Raw genomic sequence first — 26676 nt, 5'->3', positions numbered from 1 at the left:
TGGTTTAAAACCTTGAAGAAAATGTTTGTGTGGTGAACAAGCCAGCAATCAAATGTCTGAAAGAAGAGTTCTTTTCAGGCTGTAGTTTATCGGGGGGGGGGGGGGCAATAACCATATTGAAATCTGCTTTAACCTGACTTCTAGAAAGCATCCAGCAAAGGACCAGCTGCACACTACCACCAGAGACAGTGATGTTCCTGCTGTCCTGTACAATTTTCACTGGCTATTGACTGAGGCTGCAATTACTCCCAACTATAAATTTAAAGTAGCTAGAACCAAAAATATTGAGGAAAACAGGAATCTCACTGTCAACAGTTCTGCTGCTCCTGTAGCAGGCACTCACAGTTAAAGTAGATGGTACAACACTATAATTGCCCCCTGGTAAACCATAACCTGGAAAGATCCTCCTTTCAGACTTTCCCAGGCACATGCAATTGGAAAAAGACCATGGTGATGGAAATTGCAAGTGTAAGTCAGGGAAACATGCTTTTAGTGCACTTCTTCCATTTCAGAGAGGGGAGGACATATCAAAAGAGCATTTTAGCTTCCATCTTCTGTCTGCTAACAGTTTTTCAGGTTTGAGGTACATATATTTCAAATCTGTGAAATGGACCCTGTCCTGAGCGTTATCGTTTATCATCATCCTGAACCCAACACCCGCTTTCTCTAGGAATCCTTAGAGTTCTTCTCCTCTTCGATATTGAACTATTATCGCTGGTGATTTCAATATTCATATTAATGATCTCTCAAATGTGGACTCTATGGCAGCTGAATTCATGAGCTTACTAGACAGTCCAGCATGCCACTGACCCCACCCATTGAGCTGGAAATACACTTGATTTAATAATGACAAAGGGTCAAATACTATTATTGTCTCTGTCTGATACCACTACCTCTGATCACTCTTGCATACTTTTTGAAGCCCTCCTCCCTGTAACCAAGAATATGAAAGAAATTGCAATTAAAAACCAGCTTATTGATGCTGCAACACAACTTAAATTCTCTGAGCTGGCTAGCTTATTTGACCTGTGTGACCTAAACTGCTCAGTAAATGGAATGCAAGCAACAGGAATTCTGCAGATGCTGGAAATTCAAGCAACACACATCAAAGTTGCTGGTGAACGCAGCAGGCCAGGCAGCATCTCTAGGAAGAGGTACAGTCGACGTTTCAGGCTGAGACCCTTCATCAGGACTAACTGAAGGAAGAGTTAGTAAGAGATTTGAAAGTGTGAGGGGGAGAGGGAGATCCAAAATGATAGGAGAAAACTGGAGGGGGAGGGATGGAGCCAAGAGCTGGGCAGGTGATTGGCAAAGGGGATACGAGAGGATCATGGGACAGGAGGCCCAGGGAGAAAGACAAAGGGGGAGGGGGGGAAACCCAGAGGATGGGCAAGGGGTATAGTCAGAGGGACAGAGGGAGAAAAAGGAGAGTGAGAGAAAGAATGTGTGTATAAAAATAAATAACGGATGGGGTACGAGGGGGAGGTGGGGCATTAGCAGAAGTCAGAGAAGTCGATGTTCATGCCATCAGGTTGGAGGCTATCCAGGTGGAATATAAGGTGTTGTTCCTCCAACCTGAGTGTGGCTTCATCTTTACAGTAGAGGAGACCGTGGATAGACATGTCAGAATGGAAATGGGATGTGGAATTAAAATGTGTGGCCAATGGGAGATCCTGCTTTCCGTGGCGGACAGAGCATAGGTGTTCAGCAAAGCAGTCTCTCAGTCTGCGTCGGGTCTCGCCAATATATAGAAGGCCACATTGGGAGCACCGGCCGCAGTATATCACCCCAGCCGACTCACAGGTGAAGTGTCGCCTCACCTGGAAGGACTGTCTGGGGCCCTGAATGGTGGTAAGGGAGGAAGTGTAAGGGCATGTGTAGCACTTGTTCTGCTTACAAGGATAAGTGCCAGGAGGGAGATCAGTGGGGAGGGATGGGGGGGACGAATGGACCAGGTTCCCCTGGTCCTCACCTACCACCCCACCAGCCTCCGGGTCCAACATATTATTCTCCGTAACTTCCGCCACCTCCAACGGGATCCCACCACTAAGCACATCTTTCCTTCCATCCCTTCTCTGCTTTCTGCAGGGATCGCTTCCTACGCAACTCCCTTGTCCATTCGTCCCCCCCATCCCTCCCCACTGCTCCCTGGGACATGCAGAGTAGCTGAGAGAAAATAGAGGAACACTGGGCTGGAAGTCCACTGTAATATTTTCAAAAAAAGCTATGTTCCTGTAATGGCTCTATACGCTCTACAAGAAGAACCCATTTTCCAAGATTATTACGAGGAATAATGGCGATTCAAGGATATTGTTTTCAATTTTAAACCAACTGTTGAACCCTGACCCAATCTATAATGTCCTCTGTCAAGCATCTGCCACAAAATGTGAGGAATTCACAATACTTTTATTAACAAAATTGCTTCCATTAGAGAAAGTATTGCTACAGATACTAATAGCCTCCATAGTTAAAAGACAGCAACCATGTCAAAACTTGCAAAAATTGCCAATGCAGTTCTCTATAATATTGTAACAAAGAGTAAACTATCTATTTGCTGCCTCGACCCTGTCCCTACTACATTTTTAAGAAACCTTTTAATAGTGTTTTCAATTCTTTTAGAAAAATTATTAACACATTCCTTGAAACTTGAGTTCTTCAAGATGCCTTCAAAATTGAGGCTGTCAAAGCCCTACTTAAAAACCCAAACCTTGATAGTGAGACACTAGCTGACTACAGGCCTATATCAAATCTTCTCGTCCTGGGCAAGATTCTTGAGAAACTTATTTATAACCATCTCAACAACTTTCGGAATGAGAACAATATTCTAGAAAAGCTTCAGTCAGGCTTTAGACCAAAGCACAGCATGGAGGCAGTCCTTACCCAAAATTGTCAGTGTCTTCAGGCTCAACAGGGAATCAGTTTTAATTCTCCTAGATCTATGTGTTCCCTTCAATATGATTGACCACAACATTCTCCTAGATCACCTTGAGAACTGGATTGGTCTCTCTGGTAGTGCCCTTGGTTGGCTTTGCTCATATGTCTCAGGGAGAGTTCTTCTGTTTGCCTTGAAGACCATTTTTCTAAGAGATACGATGTACCTTTTGGTGTTGCTCAGGGAAGTTTGGTGTCCCCTATTCTTCTCCTTATACATGCTTTCCTTAGGAGACATCATTAGAGAGCATAACTTGATTTTCGCAATTATGCAGATTGTATCTCTCAGTTCAGTCTGATGATGAAAATGCCCCATCTTCTCTAATGTCTGGTATGGCTGCAATAAGTGAATGGTTGGGGAATAATTTCCTAGAATTAAATGAAAATAAAACTGAAATACTTTTATTTGATCCCGAAGTCAAAAGAGATAAACTTCTAAATAAACTTGGGAACTTGGATCTCCTTGTAAATGTAAAAAGCCTGGGTGTTGTCCTTGATTGAGATTTGAATTTTAAATCCCACCTAAAAAAAGTGACCAGAGGACCATTTCTACATTTAAGAAATATTGCAAAGGTACATGCATTTCTTTCAAGTAATGATGCTGAAAATCTAATCCATGCCTTTATATTGAATAGACTAGATTACTGCATTGCACATTTTACTGGCTTTCCAAAGCAATCTATTGACAAACTTCAAGCCGTGCTAGACTTTTAATTAAAACCAGGATGAGGGAGCATATCACTCCTGTCTTAATTACCCTGCATTGGCTTCCTATACCTTTTAGAATTGATTTAAAAAGTTCTGTTACTCATTTTTAAAGCTCTCAATAGTCTGGAACTGAGTACATCACAAAATCGTTTTTATTTTATAATCCTGCTTGAGCCCTCCTTCCGCCCATCTCTTAAATTCAAACAATCACCCCCAGAAGAAAACTGGCGGGTCAGCTTTTTTTGATTGTGCTCCTAAACTGTGGAGCTCAATATCTAAAACTATACGGGATGCAGACTCAGTTGACGCTTCCACATGCCTGCTCAAAACCTAGTTATTTAATGTTGCTTTTAATTAACGTCTTTTGTCTTTTATTTTCATGTTTTCACTTTATCCCATTGGAAAGCACTTTGAACTACATTATTTGTATGAAAGTGCTCTATAAGTTAATATTAATTAAACATTAATTAATGTTCAATTAATTAAACATTTCTAGAATATTTTGCCATAGCAGCTAAAAATACATCAGGTTCGACCTTAGTACGTGAATTGTGGAATAGAGGACAATTCTCTGAATGGTTCTTTTGTCTGTTAACATCTGATAATTGCTGCTTTAATATTGCCAGTCTGTGCACAAAATATCACACAGCTATAAATGTAAGAGGAAAATAAAATCAAGAAGAAATGCAAAGAAGGGTTAAAGCAGCCTGAAATTTCTGCATCTAATAGTGCAGTAGGAGGCTTAAATGCATAGTAAGTCAGTAGCTGGCAGTTACACAAAGCCAAAATTCATGTGTGAAAATATCTAAAATACCAGAGATAGGTTGGGGGTTGTTAGAGGATGGTGTTGAAGATGTTACAGTCTCCTTAAAAACCATAACTCAAGTCCATGCATTAATCAGAGTACGACAGTCTTCAAATCAAACACTCAATTTAAAATGAAACAACAGATTAATTGCTAGACAGTGATTATGATTTAGCATCAGGGTAAACAAGAAATAAGTTCAATGGTTTAATGGATCAATTTAATATCAGAGAACGTATACAGTATACAACCTGGAATTCTTAGTCTTTGCAGACATCCATGAAACAGAAGAAAGCCCCAAAGAATGAATGACAGCAAACATTAGAACTTCAGAGACCCCCTCATCCTCCTCCCATGCACAAGCTGCAGCAAGGCATCATCCCTCCCCCTTACCTTCTCCCCACCCATTCCAGCAGGAAGCATCAGCATCCACCACCCACCAAGCAAGCAACAGCAGAGCCCCAAAGAGAGACCATGATCTGCAGTCCAACAAAGAACAATATGTAGTCCATGATCCAGCACTTCAGCAACCACAGGCTCACCCTCTCACTAATAAGGCACAAAGAACTGTCACCCTTTCCACAGCGAGAGGGAAACCAACAGATCGCTGTTTTGATGTTACAATCTGAAGCGACGCTTATTCGAGGTTACCCAACATGAGAATAGCCCGACTTTTCCTTCCAATCCCATTCAGAGAGAGGGAGAGAGAGCGACTGCCCGAGTGCAGAGGCCTCTGACAGCTGCACCTGCTGTCTTGATGTTCCAATCTCTGCGACGTTCCAGTTGGTGACATTGGCGAGGAATTGAACTGTCCACAAGGATCTCCTGAGGCTGCACCCCTGAAGGCCCCAAAGACACATATCTTCCAGGCCAGTCCTGGAGATAGTGAGAAAACTAGGCTGCTCGGCAAGCCCTGGAAGTGGGAACCGGCCGTCGTGTGGAAGTGCGGTTTGAGTGCAACTGTAGGCCACAAGCTCTGACAGGACCCCAGCCACATTGATAAGGGAAAAAAGGAATTAAAGGGAAGACTTTAAGCTGTTTCAAAGCCAAATAAACCATTGGAATAATAAATTTATCAAGTGAGGATTATGGAAATTCAGTTCAGAGTATTGTACAAGAAAATACAAATAACTCTTTTAAAATCTCAGAAGAAGCAGTCTTCTGATATGTAATACTGTTGTCAGACTTATTTGCAGGCTTTGTCAACGAAGTTCCTCCATTTTAACCCTCACCCAGCTCCTCTTTGCTGGTTTACTGGATAGATTAAAAAATATGAGATGTAACTGTTAGCTTTGTCCACTGATCTAGGCAGGGGCAAGAATTTAGTCACTTTTGGGAAAAAAAGTCAGTTATGACTCATAAAATATCAGACCTCACCTCAAATTCTGTATGCAATTCTTGTCAAAACACTATGGAAAAGATGTGATGGAGCTGGAGAGAGTGTAGAGGAGATTCACCAGGATGTTGCCTGGGATGCAGTATTTCAGTTATGAGGTGAGACTGGAAAGACTAAATCTGTTTTTGTTCGAGTAGAGGAGGTTAAGAGGGGCTATGCTTGAGATATATAAAATTATGAGGGGAATGGTCAGAGTAGATTGGAGAAAACCTTTCTATATGTCAGAGCTGGATAAAGCTAAAGGCCACAAGTTTAAGGAAAGGGGAAGAGAGCTATGGAGGATCTGCGAGACCCTTTCTCACCCTGAGAATTGTGAGTACTTGGAATGCATTGCCTGACAGAGGAATTAAGATGGGTCACACACAGCCTTAAGAGTTGTCTGGGCATAAAAGGCAATGGGCTGAGTGCTGGAAGATGGGATTAACATGGATGGGTACCCAATGATCAGTGTGGATATGATAGGCCAAATGGTGTGTTTTCATACTTTATGATTTTATGACTATATGATTTGGAAGTGTGTTTCCAATAATTGCAACAGGGCTGACTTATGAAATAAATCTCGAGCCATATTCATCTGTTCAAGCTGTAGCTTGGGCACTCTTTGCCAACTAATTATATAGGGTATGGAACAAATGGCAAAAAACTTACATTTGTGCAACAAAGCAATGCACAGGAGGAGCTGAGCAGGTGCAGTAGTATCTATGGGGAGGAATAAACAGTCAGTGTTTTGGGCTGAGACTCTTCATCAGAACTGAGTCAACAGAATTATATCTGTTTTGTTTGTTCGTGGGTAAAAACGCTAACACATATTTATTTACAGGACACTCCAGTCATGCTTTCAGCTCAACCTGAGAGCAAGCAAAATGCTCCTCAATGTCACTTCTGGTTCCCACATTGCACAACGGAAAATGAAGTTCTTTATTATGTACACATATTAACACATCTTCCCCCTTTTAAGAAAACAAACACAATACTATGTCCTCAAAAACCTGCAAGAAAAAATAATGCTCTCCAGCAAAGATATTTACATTAACTTCAATTGTAATGAGCAAATTCAGTCCTTAATTCAGGGGTCCTCAACTTTTTTGCACTGTGAACTGGTTTAATATTGACAATATTCTTGCAGACCGGCCTACCTGGCGGGTGGGGGGGGGGGTAGGGTTGCCACGAACAACAGTAGCAGTCAATATGTTGTGTTTACACAGAGAAAGACTACAATGACCATGAAGCCTTACGTGGGCACCAGTGCGCATGCGTGACCTGCCCGTGCGTGTACATGCAGATGTTTTTTTCTGCAAATCGTTATTGGCGATTCTGTGGGGGGGGGGAGGGTTGTTAATCACGACTGGAATATAGGTGATAAGTGGCTAATACACTCAATTGCGTTTCTAAAAGGGTTTATCTAACGAATTTAATATTAAACTCACAGCACATATTTTCCTCGCATGAATATAGAGATAAGCCAATTATCGGGGAGACAGGGGAGCTTGAAGTAAGTGTTGAACGAACTTCCAGTAGAAGTGGCAGAAGCAGGTTCGATATTATCATTTAAAGAAAAATTGGATAGATATATGGACAGGAAAGGAATGGAGGGTTATGGGCTGAGTGCAGGTCGGTGGGACTAGGTGAGAGTAGCGTTCGGCATGGACTAGAAGGGTAGAGATCGCCTGTTTCCGTGCTGTAATTGTTATATGGTTATATAAGTAAGTCAATAGCATCATAACATCTTAAGTAACATTTGGATATTAAACACACAGCACATATTTTCCCCGTATGAACATATAAAATCATTGCAACACACCAATATCGCTGAATCAGTGGGAACCCTGGGCTTGTTTTCCTGCAACAAGACAGGTCCTATCAAAGGCTGATGGGAGACACCAATACTCGAAGGGGGTTCCTTATGTCCAGTCTATTCCGCAATTTAGTTTTCGTTGCAGTTATTGCAGAAAACTCCGCTTCGCAGAAAAATGTTGGAAATGGAAGCAACGTTTTCAGTGTTTTCGTGGCTATCTCAGGATACTTAGCCTTGACTTTGATCCGGAATGCCAGCAGAGATGTTATGTCAAACATAGTTTTAAGCCCGCCGTCATTTGCATGCTCGAGGAGTTGATCTCCTTCCTGCGCTGACATGGATGACGCGTGGATAATGATCTCGCGTGCGTTCAAGCTCAACAGTGGGCGTGAAAGGGAATGAGGAAAGGTGCAGCTGACTCCTATCATCAAATCATATCGTTTCCTCGCGGTCTGGTAGTACATGCTTTGCGGCCCGGTAGTACATGCTTTGCAGCCCGGCACCGGTCTGCGGCCTGGTGGTTGGGGACTGCTGCCTTAATTCACTCAACTACTTTCAATCTTCTTCTGTGGTGGTTTAATGATCCCTTTTGGTCTGCTATTTGTTTCCACTAATATCTTGTTTTCATTTGCTGTGTTAATTAAGTACACACATAATAACACAATATTCTTCATGATTTTGTCACCGAGGAAAGGTTCGGGAGGTGTTTGCTCCAGAAAACTGCAATATTAGGGTAACATTTACTCTTTGCCTGCAGCTGCATAGAATATTCTGAGAAATCTCTTTGTTACTTTAGTGTACATGGACACCACAGCTCAGTATTTTGCTATCTTATTTGTATAAAAGGAGATATTTCCTTAAAGCATTATTTAAACAACCATTGATCTTTGTTCCAACATGGTTAAAATATGCATTAAGTTAAGTTCCCCCTTTCCTGGGAGAGTTATCTTGGTGAATAACAGAACAAAGTTTACTTTAATGCAATGAAGAGAAATGGTAAACAATCAAAAGAAATATGAGCAAGAGTAAGCCAATGGCTCCTCAAAACTGTTCTCTTCAATATAGTCATAGTTGGTTTGACCTCGACTTCAACTTCACTTTCTGCCCATTCCCACTTCTCTTCAACTCACCTGCAGTTCAACATTCTCTGAACCTTCCATATATTCATCGACACAGCACTCACATTCTTCTGGAGCAGTTAATTGCAAAGATTCACAAACTTCCAGGCATTAAGCTTAAATAAACTAAGACTGTACTCCAGATACGATCACCCAGCTCCTCATTAAAACAAGACTTGCTTATTTTATACTCCTTCTCCTTTGCAGTAAGGGCTGACCTTCCTAATTACTTACAGTATTTATATGCTAAGTTTGTGCTTCGAGTACAAGGATACCCAAATTCCTCTCTACTATCTCTCTCTATTTAAACATTACCCTGCTTTACTGGGAAGAGAAAATCTGCAGATGCTGGAAATCCAAGCAACACATACAAAATGCTGGAGGAACTCAGAAGGCCAGGTAGCACCTATGGAAAAGAGTAAACAGTCGACGTTTCGGGTTGAGACCTCTCATCAAAGATGAGAAGTTAGAGCAAGATGGTGGGGGGAGGGGAGGAAGAACAACAAGCTGGCAAGTGATAGGTGAAACCAGGAGATGGGGAGTGGGTGAAGTAAAGAGCTGGGAAGTTGGTTGGTGAAAGAGATAAAGGGCTGGAGAAAGGGGAATCTGACAGGAGAGGACAGAGGACCATGGAAGAAAAGGGGGAAGGAGCACCCGAGGGAGGTAAGGAGGTAAGGTGAAAGAGGGAAACGGAAATGGAGAATGGTGAAGGTTGTGGGAGGTGGGGGGCAATTACCAGAAGTTCAGAAATCTATGTTCACCCTGCTTTACTGTTTTCCTCAAAGTGGATGATTTCATATCTCCCATGTCATACTTCATTTACCCAATATTCATTCACTCACTTAATCTATCTTAATCCATTCCAGACGCTAACTTCTTCATAATTTACTTTCCCTTCCTCTTTTGTGTTGTCAGCAAATTGGTCCTCTTCATTTGTCAATGGTATGAATTATAGATAGTTCAGAACCAGCATTGATCTCTGTAGCATCCCACAAGTTACAAGACGCTGAGCTGAAAATAATATATTTATTTAGAATCTGATTTCCTCTTTCAATCATTCCTCTATACATGCTCTCATAATATCCCAATGCCACAAGCTCATACATACCTTGTGCAAAAGCCTTTTATGCAGCACCTTATCGACTGCCTTTTGGAGTGGTATAATCCGAGGTAAACTAATAAGAATTTGGGGAGAATCAAACATAGGATTAATGTAAGATTTGTGGAAATGGGTGATTAATGTGTGGATTTTGATAGGTCAAATTCTGTGCTGTACCTCTCTAGGATTCTTCCTCTGGGAGTAGTTTGATAGCAAGAGCAATGTAAATTTTCTGCTTGTGTAAAACCTTAGCAAATGCTTTGAATTATGAGGTACTCCAATATTACATGGAGGTGTCAGATAGAAATGACATTATGTTAAATATTGAAACAACTTCTCATCATTATAGGTTCTCATTATAATTTTGCCCTTTCCAATGGGTAGTTGTGCATGAATCAGAATCAGGTTTAATATCATAGGCATATGTTGTGAAATTTGCTGTTTTCAGCAACCAATACATTATAACACATAATAGTTAATAAAACTATCAATTACAATAAAACATTTTTAAAAGTTAAATGAAATAAGCAGCGCAAAATGAGAGCAAAAGAAAATAATTGAGGGAGTGTTTTTGGGTTCATCGTCCATTCAGAAATCTGATGGCAGAGGGGAAGAATCTGTTCCTAAACCATTGAATGTGTGCCTTCAGGCTCCTGTACCTCCTCCTTGAGTTTTTTGATGACTGCCCCAGTCAGATTAGGACAGCGTGGATTGATTAATGCTTTTAACTCTAGGTTACTTTGTCTGTTCGCATAACTTGGAAGGAGGTGGGCCAGGTTTGAGATTTACTGTTACAGGCAATGACAGGCGGTGTCTACATAATAATTAAGGATTTGGGGGAAAAGGCAGGTGGAGGAGCCGACTCCATGGCAAGGTTAGCCATGATCTTATTGAATGGCGGAGGGGGTTCAATGGGCCAGGTAGCCTACCCCTGCTCCTATTTCTATTATTAATATAGCTGTGAATCTTGGCTATCCCACTAATCCTTTTGATTCTGGACTTCCCTCCAACCTCATTCACTCCTATTTTTGCTCAGACGGTGCTTAAAATCAACCTTAATATTATTTGGCAGCTTAGCCGCAATATTTTCTTTGCTAATATTCCAATGGGGTGCCTCAGAACATTTTTGGTATATCACACATGTCATGGAAAAGATTGTTGCATGAGATTCCAAAAACGAGAATGTAATAAATTGAAACGGACCCTTTCCTCATTCTTCTTTGAACTGCTGATTATTTCCAGCATTTTCTGTCTTAGCTTCAACATATTCTTATGCAAAAAAAGGAAATGTAATCCATTAATGTTTTTGTTGATGGGAAAGCACTGTTGTCCAACTTGTTCACATCTCCACCTTAATCAATGTACTGTTTTATTATCAATTAAGAAACTAACATTTCAACTCTAGTCGAAATATATAAGCAGGTTGAGGTTCAAATTACACAATTGGCAGTTCTTTTATAAATATGAGTCACAGGATATTTCAATGTCACTAAGATTTTACAGGAATTTTTACTTTGAAGAAAAATGAGTACCTCAACTCTTCAGTGCAACTTAATTAGGATCTAATGGTCAGAAAAGTTAACAACATTTAAGGATTCAAATAAAGGCAGGAACATGGAAGTAAATCTAGTTCTCCTTAAAAGCATACTTCCTTTGCTTCAGATTTCCATACTGTCACCATTTTTAAATAATTTCAAAGGAAACTTTAGAAGAACCTAATTTAAATTAAATGCAAAAAGAAATCATTTCCATGAAACACCACCTTAAATCATTGCCCCTTTAGTTGCAAGTCTCATTTCACACAAAAGAAGCCGCTATCCTGTCAAAATAGGAATTTTTAAAAATTTTCTGATTTGAATCTTCCACAAAGGTTTGAATGTTTTTTCTTGTTCCAAAACAACAGAGTAAGTTTTTAACTTAGAAATAAATCTGGCACAAAATTGGCAACACATTGCCCTTATCTCATCATCGTAGTTCTGTTTTAAAATAAGTATTGGATATATCCCAAGTGATAATATCCACTGGGGCTATGGCCTAAGATTTATATACTAGGGGCGGTTGTCTCAGGTCAGCAAATTATGTAGAATTTTACTTGATCTGTAGATTAAGTTATGGATTGTACTGCTCCAAGAAAATACGCATTGGACAATAGAAATTACTGAGATGACTCATCTCAGCAGGAAATGGAAGGCAGTTAGTTTGCTCTTAGTATTAGGTGAGAAAGCTTTAATTGATCTGCAATAGAGATGAAAGCCTAGGGATAGCTGATTTTATCAAATATTTAAGGGATTATCTGTCCAGCATAACTTATATGAAGTCTAAGCATCTAGACTGGCAGCAGTGCCAGATTTAGGAATTATTGCAATGGTATTGGTGTGGATATTCATATTGGTTTATTATTGTTACATACCAAGACCCAGTGAAAAACTTGTCTTGCATACTGCTCATACAGATCAAATCATTACACAGTGCACTGAGGTAGAAAAAGGTAAAGTACTAACAATGCAGGCCTGTTCTCATCTGTTAGGTGGGAAAAAAGGATCTTTATACAACAAAATAAAGCATAATAACTTGTTAAGAACTTGTTAATATTTTCATGCCTTGCATGTGATGCCCAGGTTCCAAGAAGTGAATATAACAACTCTTTATCTAGTACTTTGTCTCTTTGCAATAAAGATCATCTTTTTATTTGTTTTAAATCATCTGTAGCACATATATACCAGCTTTGTGCTTCCTGCACAAAACACAGAGATCTCTGAACAACAAAATCATTAATACTCACATCCTATTTTTCACATCACCATAATTTGGAAGAGGCGACTGAGATTAAGATATTTAAGTATGCTGATGAAACTAAACTGAGTGGAAAAGAAAAATGTGCGGAGGATGTGCAGAGTCTCCAGAGAGATGTAGATAGGTTATGTAAGTGAGAAAGAGTCTGGCAGATGGAGTACAATGATAATAAATGCGAGATCATCCAGTTTGGAAAGAAAAATAATGATCAGATTATTACTTAAATGGTGAAAGAGTGCAGCGCGATGTTATGCAGAGGGACCTGTGGGTGCATGAATCACAAAAGATTGACTAGCAGGTGCAACAGGACCTGCTAGAAAACTATCAAGAGAACTAATGGAATGTAGGCCCTCATTAAATTTAAGCACAGAAAGGTTATGCTGCAACTGTACAGGATACAATTTTCATTCTCACTTTCAGCGGAGTTGATATCGGACCGAGTTGAGGGGGAACAGCTTTTCCCAGAGACTAGTGAGTTATGGAATTCTTTATCCAGAGAACCAGGAGCTACCTCATTAAATATGCTCAATACACAGTTGAAAAGACTTTTGCATAGCAAGGGAATTAAGGATTTTGGGGAAAAGGCAAGTGGAGGATCGGATTCCATGGCTAGATTAGCCATGATCTTATTGAATGGCAGAGCGGGTTCAATGGGCCAGGTAGCCTACCCCTGCTCCTATTTCTAATATTAATGTTCTGCTTTTCTATTCTTCCTGCCACTTTGGAAAATTTCACCTTCTATTTAATTTAACACCTTTTTGCCCTTTTATATCCCTCCTTACAGCCAACTTCCCCACATAGCTCAGTTCCCACAAAACCAATCAAATTCTACTTTTGAACACTCAACTTGTTCCTTAATGTCCAGTAATATTTATTGATCAATTTTGCTATCAATCTGACATTCGCATCTTTTCTGACTGCATTGTAGCCAGAAATATTAAATTTGAATCCTATTTTTCTTAATGCTTCTTTTATTACGATTATATCAAAGTCCAAACATGGGACTTGCCTGAAGCTCACCAACCTTATATCAAATGGTTCAAATGTTTCAATTTAATATCAGAGAATGTATACAGTATACAGCCTGAAATTCTTAATCTTCACAGACATCCACAAAACAAAAAAACTCCAAAGAATGAATGACAGAAATATCAGTTCCCCTTCCTCCTCCCACGCCCAAGCAGCAGCAGATGCTTTGTCCCTCTCCCCACTTGCACCAGGAAAAACACCAAGCTCCTCCCTCCACCATGCAAGCAATAGCAAAAGCCTCCAAAGAAACCTTGAACTAGAGTCCATCAAAAACTACAGTCCATCCCAACACTTTGGTATCTCAGAGAGGGTCTCTCTCACAAGCAAGGGAGAGACAGACCACTCCTGCAAAAACGAGGGCAGGAGACTAGCAGCTGGCTGTTCTGATTTTACAATCTTCTGCACCACTTCCTCGAGCCCCTGGACTCAAGGACTGACAGGTTTTCATTCATCATCAAAAAGTGAGAGAGAGAGAGAGAGAGAGAGAGAGAGAGAGAGAGAGAGAGAGTGTGTGTGTGTGTGTGTGTGTGTGTGTGTGTGTGATGGTCTGGTCCGTGAAATCTGCATTCCGGTTCACGGTCCAGTCCATGTTCCTTATTCCAGGTTTTCTGGTTTTCCCCAGTTTCTGTTGAGGCAGCTGATTCTCATTTAGACTGGCTTCATAAATAGCTTCAGGATGCAGCCTCTGGCTGCTGGATTGTTCCTGTCCATACCCCCTTCCCTTCCCCTTCCTTCTGTTGCCTCGCCTGTAACCCTTGCCTGCACTGCTGTCAAGTTCAATTGCTGGAGCAAGATAAGGAACTGTCTTTTGTTGTTTTGAACTGTCTCTGTGTCCATGCCTTCACTAAGTAGGTCTTGCCGTTTGCCACTACCTAGTGTTGGGATCTGTCTTTGTGTCCTTGCCTTCGCTAGGTAGGTCCGGCCATTTGCTGCTACCTAGTGTTGAGAACTGTCTGTGCCCATGCCTTTGCTAGGTAGGTCTGGCCGTTTGCCACTACCTTGAGTGGAGAACTGTCTCTGTGTTCTGTGTATGAGTCCCAGTCCTACGTCCTGTTTCCAAGGAGGGGTCCCAGCTCTGTGTTCCATGTTCCTGTCTCTCCCTTGACCAAGGCTCTGCGTTCCTGTCTCTCCCTCGGCCTAGTCAAGGCTTTGGGGTCTCGTCCAGTCCTAGCAATGATCCAAGAACCTTGTCCTGTCCAAGCCATGGCTTTGTGTTCTCGTCTTGTCCATGTGCCTCACTTAGCCCAGGAGTACCATGCCCAGCCTGGTGCTGGGGGTTCCCTCGTCCTGTGCTGGGATTCCCTTGTCCCGTCCAGGAGTCTCACGTCCAGTCCTGTTGCCTCTCCTTGTCCTGTAGCCATGTCTTGTCCAAGCCTAGTTCTGGAGCCCGAGTCAAGTCCCAGGTTCTGGGTCCTTGCCCAGTCTCTGGCTCGGAGTCCATACCCAAGCCTCGAGGTACCCTAGCCTCAAAGAACCAAAGCCTCGTCATGTCTTCGCCTAGATCCGAGATCCGAGCCTGAGTCAAGACCCGGGTTTCAGGTCCTTGTCCAGTCTCTGGCTCAGAGTCCAAGCCCAGGCTCCTAGTTCCAAATTCCATGTCCTGATTCCGCTATCCTAGTCAAGTCCTAGCCCAGGCCCTGTATCCTTGTCTCATCCAGGGCCTGTGTCATGTCCAGCGTCCTTTCTTCCCCTCTCCCTTGCTCCCTTGTCATGCCTAGTCCTGTTCCTAGTACTTCAGTGTCTGTGTCTTGCATTTGGGTCCACTCCCAGCACTCCCTCTATGACAGAGAGAGTGCATTTATGCATAAGATCACCATCTACTGTAGCACTAGATCGAGTTTCCCTGTTTCTGCATTTTTCTTTGTTGTAGAATGACTTGCTCTTTCCTTTGGCCTTCTGAGTCTATGGCAACCATAAAGCAAGCATGTACACTCAGTGACCACTTTTCTAGGGACAGGAGTGGAGCGCAGTTGGGTTTCTCCTGCTGTAGCCCATGTGTATCAAGGATCAACATGCTGTACGTTCAGAGATGCTCTTCTGCACATTGCTGTTGTAACAAGTGGCTATTTGAGTTACTGTCAAAATAACCTTCCTGTCAGCTTGAACCAGTCTGGGTATTATCCTCTGGCTTCTCGCATTAACAAGGCATTTTTGCCCACAGAACTGCCTCTCACTGGATTTTTTTTTGCACCATTCTCTGTAAATCCTAGAGACTTCTGTGTGTGGAAATCTGACGAGACCAGCAGTTTCTGAGATACGCAAACCACCCTGTCTGGCACCATCAATTATTTGGTGGTCAAAGTCACTGAGATCACACTTCTTCCTCATTCTAATGTTTGGTCTGAACAACAACTGAATATCTTGACCATGTTTGCATGCTTTTAAGCATTGAGTTGCTGCTACATGATTGGCTGACTAGATATTTGCATTAACGAGCAGGTGTTCAGGTGTACCTAATCAAATATTCACTGAACATATGCAGGTTGCAGCACAATAATTGTGCAGTAAAAGTTACAAGATTCATAAATATTGATACTTAATTTAACTTAGTGAATTACCATTACCAACTTGATAATTTTGAATTAATTTATTTTGTTGAGATCATTTAATGATGTAATATAAACTTAACATAAAAGTTGTCCAATGCTTTGGAACAGATATTGAAAAGCAGATCATTTTAGTTTTTAAACCCTTAGGATGAAAATTAAAGGTAACACTTAAAAAGTATTTGCTATAAATCGCTAAATTAGTAATACAGGTCGACCTTCTATAATCTGGCACCATTGGGACCTGAGGAGTGCCGGATTAGTGAAAATGCCGAATTACAGAAGGATCACATTAAGCAATAGCTAATCGCCTCATCATACCTTTAAAGTATCATGTAAATCAGCACAAGCTAGATAATAATGAAACAGGAATAATAGATGAGTAAAGAGTGAAATTTTAATGAAGTAATATACTATACAGGCATAGATAAAATAAAGGGTACAGGTAAATGTACAGGAATTAACTTCCCTCTTCACTTGCATTTACTGGGGGAATCCTCGTTAGTTTCTTTTCCTCCGCTTAGTAATATGCTTAAATTCAGCGGGTCACCAGGTCTGATCTGAGGTCGGTAGGCAGAAGAGAACGGAGCACCAGCTGGGCGATGCTGGAGGGCAGTGCGCGACTGCCGGCAGGCGGGTGAGAAGGCAGACCGACCCAACGCGCGCCAGCTCCCCCGCCGCTGGCAGGTGAGACTGGCTGGTGCCGGGTGGCCGTGCCTCACGCATATGATATTAATAAATGCAGGAAAATAAGCAGGAATCACCTGTCTGTGCTTACAAGAGCACACCAACACGTGAACAGATCTAGCACAACCAAAACAATGTGCAGCAGATCGGTACAGTGGCCTGGGAAATTTGAAATTACAGTTGCGCGGAAAATTTGAAATCAGTGCCGGATTACTGAAGGAACCGGATTAGAGATAGTCGGATTAGTGAAGGTTGACCTGTATCTCAAAATCCGCTGTTGTGTCTCATCAATAATGAAGATGTTTGCAGTAAGCTAATTAATATAGTTCCAGAATAAAACATCATTGTAAAGTAAAATACCAGTCAGAACAAATATGGGAATAGGTAAAATAAGAGGCGTATTCAGGGTCACTGTGGTAATAGATTTGCCGATGACACAGCCATAGTTGGCAGAATCTCTGAGGGTGACAAGGAGGTGTAGAGGAGTGAGATAGATCAGCTGGTTGAGAGGTGTTGCAGTAGCAACCTTGCACCCAATATCGGTAAGACCAATGAATTGATTGAGGAGATACAGGAGCCTGTAAATACACACTCAACACTTCTGGAGCAGCTTCACCCCATCCACATTCAGATTGCTGAATGGACGATGAACCCACTACCTCACTATTTTTTGTTCTCTTTCTGCACAAATTATTTGAGTTAATTTTAATATATACTTATTATAATTTATAGATTTTTATTATTATGTATTGCAATGCACTGCTGCCACAAAATGACAAATGTCATGACAGACATATGAAAGTAATATTAAACCAGATTCTGATTCTAATACTTTTGGAGTGAGTCCATTCTATTCTGTGAAAACTTGGTGTAATCTTTACAACCAATCTGCATTTTCCACTAAACACAGCTACAAGTACTAATTTTGATTGGCAGCCTATTTTTCTCAGTCATTTGAAATACTAATGAAGGTAGAAAATAAGTCAATTGTGAATTATCCATGTGTGATTTTGACTCGTTTTTCTGGCAGAACTTACATCACGTTGAAAACTATGTAAACAAAAGATGAAAACTATAAAATCCTCAAAAAATATAGTCCCTACAATGTTAGCATTTGCTCAGTCCCAGGACCACTTTGCACCCATATTCTAGGTCAACTATAACAACAATAATTTTCACTTAAATAGCACCTTGAACAAAATAAAATTATTGCCCAGCCTCCAGACGAGATTTTACTGAAGATGACCAAATGCTAGGTCAGAAAGGTGGGCTTTAGAGAATCGGTTCATGGCAGAATGAACCATAGACATATAGGCTTCCCCCGCCATCCGAAGGTAGAGCGTTCCTATGAAACGGTTCATAAGCCGGAATGTTGTAGAGCGAAGAAGCAATTACCATTTATTTATATGGGAAAAATTTGTGAGCATTCGCAGACCCAAAAATAATCTACCAAATCATGCCAAATAACACATAAAACCTAAAATAACAGTAACGTATAGTAAATGCAGGAATGATATGATGAATACACAGCCTATATAGAGTATGAATACTTTTCCACAATAATTGCCTGCACTGTTCTCTGTAGCGAAATTCTCATGCAAGCGCTCTCGGCAGAAACACGGTGAAAGCGCTCTCCAGTAACCTTTAAGCTATGAAGCTGCCAAATCATACCAAGTAACACCTAAAAATACACAGCCGATAGAAAGTAGAAATAATGTGTGTACAGTGTAGTATCACTTATGGGAATCGGGAAGACAGCGAGCACACTGATGATGGTGTGTTAGGCTGGGTCGTCGCAAGTTGGGGTGGTGCAGTGGTCCCCACCCTCTGGGCAGCGACCCAATACCGATCTGCGAAGCATGCAGGGGTGCAGTGGTGCCTGGCGCATCCAGCACATCTTTAAAGAAAAAGCCGAAATAAACAAGCTAATTAATTAAGTGCCGGGTGGCACCTAATTAATTAGCTTGTTTATTTTGGCTTTTTTTCTTAAAGATGTGCTGGGTGCACCCCAGCTACCGCTGCATTCTTCGCGGATCGGTATCTGTCCGTAGCCCGGGGGTTGGGGTGGTGGGACACTGGGGTGTCATCTCATCGTTGTTCAGGGCAGGCAGGTCATCTTCTTCTATCTCTGCCTGCCTCGATGTCGAAGGTCGAGATCCATCGTCTGCTGTGGCTGATGTGGAAGGCTTGCTTGACTGCATAGTTTCGCGTATTTTTAGATCATACAGTTCTTTGTAAGCACTCAAACCATCTTGCAAATATGCCCTAAACCGAAGTACCCTTTCAAAATTAAAGTCGTACATTATCATTGCAGTGAAAATCTCACGTAGTTGCCTCATGTTCAGTTCCTGGATGACTTCACTTTCGCTACTGCTTTCGGTTTTGATTGTTATCCTTTCCTCTTGCAATTACATCAGCTCTTCATCTATCAATTCTTGGTCATGGGATGCCAAAATCTCTTCAACATTATCTTCGTCAACTTCCACAAGCCAAACTCACTTTGTCCTTACTTGGTTCACCACAATCGAAACGCTTAATTATGTCTAGTTTTACGCTAAGTGTAACACCCTTACGAGCTCTTTTAGGCTTTTCTGATACCTTAGAACTCATCTTGCTAACTGCTGCTCACAGGCACGTGTTTAAGCAATGCCGGCGAGAATGCCGTTCCGAATCCAGGGGACAGCGGCTGCTCGGGGTGTGCGCTGCTTTTTACCGCGCGCTGATTTTTTTCGCGTGCAATTTTTTCCGCGCGCTGCCTTTTTTTGTAACAGTGAAAACACCTTCTGTTAGCGAAAACAGGGAACTAATGTAGGTCTTTCGTAACAGTGAGGTTTTGTAAAGCAAACGTTCGAAAAACGAGGGACACCTGTACACACAAGTTTCAGGAGGAACTTTGTTGGCTTGGGCCTTGGCTGCTGATGGCAGGCATGTTTAGTTCAAGCATTGTCAGCTCTTCATATACCACTGTTTCTCTTCCCATAGATGCGGTCTGACTTGCTGAGTATTTCCATCACATTCTATGTTTATTTTGGATTTCCAGTGTCTGTAGCTTTTAATTTCACTGGGATGCTGCTGGAATTGGGGCATGCTAGCTGTATGGATAGACTGAATAGGTTGGGCTTCTTTTTCCTGGAGTGAAGGAGGTTGAGGAGTGACTTCAGAATCAGAATCAGGTTTATTATCACTTGCATGTGTTGGGAAATTAGTTAACTTAGCAGCAACAGTTCAATGCAATACATAATAGAGAAGAGAAAAAAAAAGTCAAAATAAATAAATAAATTTACAGTGTATGTACATTGAATAGATTAAACATTGTGCAAAAACAGAAATAATATATTAAAAAAGTGAGGTTGTGTTCACGGGTTCAATGTCCATTTATGAATCGGATGGCAGAGGAGAAGAAGCTGTTCCTGAATCACTGAGTGTGTGCCTTCAGGCTTCTGTACCTCCTACCTGATGGTAACAGTGAGAAAAGGGCATGCCCTGGGTGCTGGAGGTCCTTAATAACGGATGCTGCCTTTCTGAGACACCGCTCCTTGAAGATGTCCTGGGTACTTTGTAGGCTAGTGCCCAAGATGGAGCTGAATAGATTTACAAACCTCTGCAGCTTCTTATGGTCCTGTGCAGTAGCACCCCCCCCCGCCCCGCATACCAGACAGTGACCAGTGATGCAGCCTGTCAGAATGGTCTCCACGGTACATCTATAGAAGGTTTTGAACGTTGTTGTTGACATGCCAAATCTCTTCAAACCCTAAATGAAGTATAGTTGCTGTCTTGCCTTCTTTATAGCTGCATCGATATGTTGAGACCAGATTAGATCCTCCGAGATCTTGAATCCCAGGAACTTGAAACTGCTCACTCTCTCCACTTCTGAGCCCTCTATGAGGACTTGAGAGAAATATATAAAATTATAAGAGACATAGAGAGAATACATAGAGGCAAAACAGGGGTATCAAACACAAGAAGGTATAGGCCGAAGTTGTGAGGAAAGAATTTTCATGGGGATCTGAGGAATACAGTATGTTTCTCTACACCAGGGGTTCCCAACCTGGGGTCCACAGATCCCTTGCTTAATGACTTTAGTCCATGGCATAAAAAAGGTTGGAAACAGCTGCTCTCTACAGAGAGTGATTAATATTTGGGACACACTGTCAGAGGAAGTGATGGATTCGGATACCATCACTACATTTAAGAGACGTTTAGACAGATGCTTAAATAGGGAAGGTACAAAGGAATCTGGTGTCAATGCCAGGAAGTGGGATTAGTGCAGATGGACAGAAAGATCATTAAAGCTATAGTGGTCAAAGAGCATGTTCACTGCGATCCAATTCTGTGACTCCATATCCATCCATTATGCCAGTCTGTTTAAAAGACCATAAGACCGAGGAGCGGAATTAGACTATTTGGCCCATTGAGTCTGCTGCACCATTCCATCATGGCTGATTTATTATCCCTCTCAACCCCATTCACCTGCCTTCTCCCCAAAACTTTTGATGCCAGTTTAATTCAGAACCTATCAATCTCCACCTGAAATATATCCAATGATTTGGCCTGCACAACCATCTGTGATGATGAATTCCACTATTCATCACCTGCTGGCTAAAGAAATTTTTCCTTATTCCTGTTCTAAATTGACATCCCTCTGGTCTTAGACTTCACCCCATAGAAAACATTCTCTCTACCTCACTCTATCCAGACCTTTCAATATTCGATAGGCTTCAATGAGATCCTCTCCTCATTCTTCTAAACTTCAATGACTACAGGCACAGAAGCATGAAACGCTCCTCAGCTGTTAACCCTTTCAATCCTGGGATCATTCTCGTGAACCTCCTCTGGACTTTCTCAAATACCAGCATAACCTTTCTTAGATAAGCCTGAAACTGCTAACAATACTCCAAGTGTGGTCTGAGGGAACCTTATAAAGCCTCAGCATTACAACCTTGCTTTTGTATTCTACTCCTTGAAATGAATGTTAACATTTCGTTTGCCTTCCTTACCACCAACTCAACCTGCAAGTTAACTTTTAGGGAATCATGCGCGAGGACTCACAAATCCCTCTGTTGTTCTGACTTTTGTATCTTCTCCCCACTTACAAAATATGTCGTCCACACCTTAATTCCTTCTGCAAAGGTGCATGACCATGCAATTCTCTATATTATATTCCATCTGCCACTTCCTTTCCCATTCCGCTAATCTGTCTAAATCCTTCTGAAGACACCCTGCTTCCTCAACACTACCTGATCTTGCATCTATATTCGTGTCGTTCACAAACTTGGCTACAAAGCCATCAATTCCATCATCAAACCATTAACATATAAAGTGAAATGAAGCAGTGTCACCACTGAACCCTGTGGCACACCACTATTCACTGGCAGCCAACCAGAAAAGGACTCTTTTGCCACTCTTTGCCTCCTACCAGTCAGCCAATCTTTCAGCAATGCTAGTTCCTCTCCCCTAGTACTAAGGGCTCTTATTTTGTTAAGCAGCCTCATATGTGGCACCTTGTCAAAGGCCTTCTGAAAATCCAAATAAATAACATCCATTCACTCGCCTTCATCTGTCCTGCCTATTATTTTCTCAAAGAATTCCATCTGATTTGTCAGGCAAGATTTCCCCTTTAGAAAACCATGTCTGTTTTATCATGTGTCTCCAAGTACCCAAAAATCTCATCCTCAATAATAGACTCCAACATCTTTCCAATCACTGAAGTCAGCCTAACTGGCCTATAGTTTCCTTTCTTCTGCCTCTCTCCCTTCTTAAAGAGTAGAGTGACATTTGCAACTTTCCAGTCCTCAGGAATCTTTCCAGAATCTAGTGATTCTTGCAAGATTATTACTAATGCCTCCACAATCTCTTCAGCTACCGCTTTCAGAACCCCGAAGTGTAGTACATCCGGTTGAGGTGACTTACCAACCTTCAGCCCTTTTCTGCTTCCCAAGCACCTTCTCCGTAGTAATAGCAATGACACTCACTTCTGCCCTCTGACGCTCTCACATTTCTGGCATCTTCTACAGTGAAGACTGACAGTGTAATTTGCCAGAGGTCCAATATCCACTCCCGTCTCTCTTTTACTCATTATATATCTGAAATAAACTACTTGTTCTTTTATATTATCTTAACTTACCTTCATATTTCATCTTTTATCTATTTATGACTGTTAGTTTTCTTCATTTGGTTTTTAAAAGCTTAACAATCCTCTATCATCCCACTAATTGTTGCTATATTATATGCCATCCCTTTAGCTTTTATGCTGTCTCTGACTTCCCTTGTCAGCCATGGTTGCCTCATCCTCTCTTTAGAATACTTCATCTTTGTGATGTATCTTTCCTGCATCTTCTGAATTTCCCATAGAAACACCAGCTGTTGCTGTTCTGCTGTCATCCTTGCTGGTGTCCCCTCTCAATCAATTTTGGCCACTTTCTGATGCCTCTGCAATTTGCTTTACTCCACTGTAATACTGATACATCTGATTTTAGCTTTTCTTTATCAAACTGCAAGGTGAATTCAATCATATTATGATCACTGCCTTCTAAGGATTCCTTTACCTTAAGCTTCCTAATCAAATCTGAGTCATTGCATTACAGCCAATCTAGAATTGTCTTTCCCCTAGTGGGTTCAACCACAAGCTGCTCTAAAAATCCATCTTGTAAGCATTCTACAAATTCCCTCTCCTGGGATCCAACACCAGCCAGATTTTTCCAATCTACCTGCATACTGACATCCCCATTTCCCTTTTTACATGCCTTTTCTATTTCCTGTTGTAATTTATATCCCATATACCAGCTGCAGTACAGAGGCCTGTCTATAACCCATCAGGGTCTTTTTAACCTTCCTGTTTCCTAACTCCACCCACAAGGATTCTACATCTTCTGATCCTATGTCACCTCTTTCTAAGGATTTTAGTTTAATTTTTTTACCCATAAAGCCTCCGCACTCTCTCTGCTTACCTGCCTATCTTTTGGATACAAGGTGTATCCTTGGATGTTGAGCTCCCAAATGTGATTTTCTTTCAGCTATGACGCGGGGATGCACTCAGCATCATACCTGCCAATCTCGAGCTGCGCTAAAGATCATCTACCTTATTCCGTACACTTCATGCATTCAGATATAACACCTTCAGTTCTGTATTCATCACCGTTTTTGACTTTGGACCCCTGTTACATTGCAAGTCATCCCCCGACTACAGTTTTGCCCTATCACCTGACAATCCTTCCTTACACTTTCACTACATGCTGCATCTAGTTGTATAGCAACTGCCCCATCTCAGCCCTATCACTCTGGCAATTTACAATTTTGCCATTGCTTTGACAGAAACTTTGTGGCATTGGAAATTTAGAAATTAAAAATAAAGCAAGAATTCTGCCACCAATCCATTGAGAACATCACAATTCACCTCCCTACTTCTATCCAAACAACCATTGACCATTAACTCTGCATTTCTGTTTCTTAGCCAACTTCTTCCTCATACTGTCTGTGTCTTTTTTATAGCGTGTGTTGAAGAACCTGTAATGCTAATCAAAACCCTTCTGCAGCCCATATACTCTACACTGACTGCATGGTTCTCAACAATCCTATTCATCAACTCAGCAGCAAATTCTATCAAATTGGTCAGATCCAATTTTCCCCTAACAAATCCATGTTGGATTGCCTTAATTAAGCCATTTTCCTCTGTTGACCCTGACCCAGATCAATATTTCTAGAAGCATTTCCTAAGGTGAAATCAACTGACCAATCATTGCTAGGCTTAGCCTCACTGCTTCTTGCTTGAGCATAGGAAGAATATTTACAGCTCTCTAGTCATCTAGCTCCATCTCTTAGTCAAAAAGCCAAGATTTTCTTCCATACTGCTCTCATAATTTTAAGCTCCTTTCCACCCTGGCCTGCTGACCCCTACTTTCTTCAAATGCATCTATCAGACCTGGCCAGTTCAGTTGCAAATTACACTAGACCACAAAGATTTTGCTTCCTGAATACTTTTGGGCGTATCTTATGAATTGTGGGCTGCTGATCATGAAAATCACCATGAAATTTTCCTGTCACGCGTCATTTTTTGAAATTGCCCATACTTGTTATTTCAATTGATAATTCAGGTCAGTATAACTGATGCCAAGATTAAAGAAGGCATTTTTGTTGGTCCATAAATCAAACAGATCATCAATGACAGGCAGTTTGAAGAAGTCCAAAGTGGAACAGAGAAAATCGCATGGAAAGCTTTCAAGGATGTTGTTGAAAATTTTCTTGGCATCTATAGAGCACCAAACTACATGCAGCTGGTTGACAATATGCATCCAGCATACAAAATAGTGCAATGTGTCACTAAAGATTAATTTTCTGCTTTCCCATTTAGTCTTCTTCCCTGCAAATCTTGGCATTGTCGGTGACGAGCGTGGTAAAAGGTTTCACCAGGACACTGGTCATGGAGAAACAGCATTAGGGCAACTAGAATCCATCAATGCTGGCTGATTATTGTTTGACACAAGAGAGAAGCCTCAGACACTGAGTACAAAGAAAAATCATCAACAAAACATTTGTGGCTTAGTTGAACTATTGCAAAGTGCCAGCACTGTTATGAATTAAATGCATTATATTGAACAAGAGTTAATTTATTGTTTTCTCAATTCTTGCATGGTACAAGTAGTCTGAAATTATATTTGTGTTTAGCTTCAAATGGTCTATCATAATCCAAAAAAAAATTCTGAAGAAGCAACATTTTTGAAAAAAAAAGTTGTCCAGTGATCCATCTATGGTCTTATTTCTGTTTTTCAAACTCCATTAGCATGGAGTATTTTGCTGGGTATTCTGAACAGTCCAGCATTTGCAATGTTCATATTTGTATTGTTTTTCTCACACGACAACTGCCCTTGCCTCATACCTTTCATCCATTCTACGTAGATCTCTAGGAGCTGGAGGCAACACATGCTGCAAGGGCATCAGTTATTCTGGTGTTCTTGTTATAGGCCTTGCATCAGTAAGTTTTGGCTGTTAGAGGCAACAATACCTCTGGTGTGTTGATCTTGTACCACATGGTTCCCGGATGGTACTCCTTGTTGCATCTTTCCTGCCTGCAAAATGCGATGGAAAGTAACTTCTTGTGTCCTAACACCTCAGAAGTCTTTAATTTGGATTATGTCCGGAACACTTCAGCCGTTTGATATTGTGCAGCTCTCCCCCATGACGCTATCTTTGCAGACTGGCGCACCCGCACTCTGTCTTCTGGCTCACAGGATGAACCTGGGCAATATGGGGCTTGCTAATTGTAGTCAATTGCTAGAGACTCTGGGTCATATTGTCTTCCCCTTTGTCTCTCATACTGGCCTTTGCAGGAATGCATATCTTGATTTATTAACCAGAAAACAATTTTATTGGAAAGGTGGACGTTGCTAGAAAAATGTATGCCCTGTTTTATATTGATATTGACTGTGTTGTTAAGAAGACTTGACAGTCTAACAGTCAATGGTAGCAAGCAGAGAATGCTGATTTTTTATTTATTTAGGGGTACAGTTCAGAATAGGCTCTTCTGGCCCTTTGAACAGTGCCACCCCAGCAACCCCTGCCAACCCTGATGTTACCCTAATCTAATCAGGGGACAATTTACAATGACCAGTCTTTGGACTGGGGGCGGAAGCCAGAGCACCCAGGGAAAACCCATGCATTCCAAAAGGAGGATGTACAGAGATTCCTCACAGAGGTCACCAGAATTGAACTCCGACATCCTGAGCTGAAATAGCATTACGTTAGCGGCTACGCTACCATAGCTGAACCCAGGATT

The sequence above is a fragment of the Mobula birostris genome, chromosome 3 (genome assembly GCF_030028105.1).
Source record: "Mobula birostris isolate sMobBir1 chromosome 3, sMobBir1.hap1, whole genome shotgun sequence".
NCBI classification, from domain to species: Eukaryota; Metazoa; Chordata; class Chondrichthyes; order Myliobatiformes; family Myliobatidae; genus Mobula; species Mobula birostris.
Note: the sequence above shows the minus strand (reverse complement) of the source record.